At 31.8% G+C, this 2,740-nt stretch overlaps 1 non-coding gene across 1 annotated transcript; it reads right to left on the reverse strand.

Moving 5' to 3' along the window:
- Positions 1 to 1,195: 1,195 nt before the first annotated feature.
- On the reverse strand, positions 1,196 to 1,267 carry Trnag-ucc. The gene has a single exon. It is a non-coding gene; the product is annotated as a tRNA-Gly (tRNA).
- Positions 1,268 to 2,740: the final 1,473 nt, after the last annotated feature.

Genomic DNA, 2,740 nt, shown 5'->3' on the forward strand with positions numbered 1-2,740 from the left:
ACGTCCACAGTCGGACAAAGGCATCCGAAAGGATTCCCATAACGGGCGGTCCTGCGCTACCCGCATCCAGTGGTTTGCAGTGACCCACTCACAAGATTGTCAGCCAACCTTTTAGGGGTAGTCTAATCTGCGCTTATTTATGTAAAGTCAAATTTAAAAGAAATTATAAAGTAAAAATCTTTTGTAATTCTTACTAGGATATGGAATAATTATTAAATCGGGGGAAATTCTGAAAAATTTCTTTCCACCAGACACCAATTAATGGAGCCTTGCAAGATCCAAACGGTCTTCTTACAAGAGGTGGTATTTACCCAGAAGTGGGAAAGTTAGTCGCTGATACTTTAATTTTTTATATATTTACAAACTATCGATTAAAACTTTATTTCATTTTATGTTATTATTTATCCTAGGCCATCATCAAGATATACTAATACTAATCGGTGAGCCGTGATGTTTTTTCTTATAATTTTAGTAGAACAAAAGGGAAAGTATTGTATGCTTAAAAAAAAAACAAATCAGTTCATAAACGATGGGGTTCTGAGGTAACAAGCATGTAAACATATAGGTACAACCGATTTAAAAACCTTATTATTTTCGTTAAAGGCTCTTGAAAATTGGACCTTCATTTATAAAAATATAAAAAAAACAAACAGATAAGATTAAGATTAATTAAAAGTTATGTAGCAAATAGGTATTATATTTTATTCACATTAGTGAGTCACGTATAAATGATATCTCCGCTTGGAGACAGTCTGGCAGCACTATGACACATAGAAACAAGACGTTTAATTAATATTGTATTGTGTTCTACAACGCTGGACATAAGGTTCATATTGCAATAGAGTATTTTAGTATGTAGCTGTACTTATTACACAATAATAAGCAGTTTATTTGCTGAGTTAAAATAATTATTAAAATATCTAATTTCTTTGATTAATGCTGAAATAATGAACTCTGTTCGCTTAAAAATTTTATGTGAACAGTTATTGGTTGAAAATAATATCTTTAAAGAACAGCAGGTTTTGAAATATTTTCTTTTTAAGAATTTCTTTTAACTGATAGAATTTTACTATAAAATTTTATATTCGTTGTCTAAAAAAAATAATTATTTGTTAGAAATCGTATTAGGTTATAAACATTAGTTTTTAAATAAATTCCGATGACAGATACATACTTAACATTTGCAAAATATACGTGCGTTGGCCGGGAATCGAACCCGGATCAACTGCTTGGAAGGCAACTATGCTAACCATTACACCACCAACGCCGTTGAGCAACGCAGCGAAAATAATCATTTAATTGGAATCTTCGTATCAGTCACTTGCGATAGCATTATTAAATAATAAAAACAATCTAAATTGACCTTTGATATTTCCACTAATCGACAAATAAAACCTATAAATTTAGATTGAAGTAGGAAGAAGTCACCGATCTCTGGATAACAAACGAAACTAGACTTCTGTCACTCAAAAATGAAGACAATGAGGGCTTTAGAAAATCCTTGATACTAGTATATTATTTAATCTATAATCTATATAGGTATAATAATCGCTTTTTACTAAATGCATTTGTATGTATACACGGTGCGGCTAATCTCTGGAACGGCTGGACCGATTTTGACGGGACTTTTACTAGCAGAAAGCTGATGTAATAAGGAGTAACTTAGGCTACAACAATAACTTTGTGTTAAATTCAAGCGCGCACGATGTTGCGGGCACTGCTAGTTTGTTATATATTTACCAGCGCGTAGAAATAAATCTGTATATCAAAATTCAGACCAATCGGATTTATGTGCTAAATAGAAGTTTCTCGAAAATTTATTGAGTTTTATCGTCGAGAAATCAATATTAGCCAGGACTATAAAAGTTGGAATTGTTGACACAGCATCATTATAGGTATTATTAGTGTGCTAATATTCCAGATTCGAGCATATTACCGCAGCTGTAAAACATTCACAGGTGTTTTTTTATGACAAATAAAAAGAAAATCATTTGCCGTACATGGTAAATGGTCGTAAGAAATATAAAGCATTCCGTGATGACACCAGTGCACCATCAACATTGGGAACAAAGATTTGATGTCGTATATCTCTCGTACCAATGTCTATGGAAGGTTTTAACATCTCACCATCACTCATTTACTCGTCTACCGTCCTATATTTGAAATAAAAATAATACTTCTCATAAAGAGGAAGAAAGGCTTAGTATTAACTTCAGCGTTTTAATTGATTAAATTCCAATTTATTCTTGAACATTATGCATATATAAATAAACGTAAAGACAATACCTCTGTTATTATATTTATGCCTTTAAATAATAATGACTGACAAAAGGACACGGATCAAGCAATTTTAATTTAAATAAACAGGTGCACAAAACTCGGCCAAACGTGACCAAAATGAATAAACTTACAATGTAAGCCTTATTATTGTCACATTAAGGTTCATTTTATCTTTACGATCAATTGAAAGTGTATCGTCTTTTGAGACAAATGTAACTACGTTTAAATATTAACTTTACATTATAAATAATAAAGTATATTTTTGAGTGATTTCGTTTGTGAATTTTGTGAGAACTTTTCTTAAGGGTTGAACGTTACGTCGAATGATTTCCGTGTGAATTAGGGACGTTGTGTTCTTTTAAATGGGGGAAAGTTGGGATATTCACCTGTCTTGAGCACGTAGATGGTAGGTCCAATAAAAAAATTAACTCTTATATGAAATATCCTTAGTACATATGTC

Source organism: Vanessa atalanta, chromosome 22, assembly GCF_905147765.1.
Source record: "Vanessa atalanta chromosome 22, ilVanAtal1.2, whole genome shotgun sequence".
Classification (NCBI taxonomy): Eukaryota; Metazoa; Arthropoda; class Insecta; order Lepidoptera; family Nymphalidae; genus Vanessa; species Vanessa atalanta.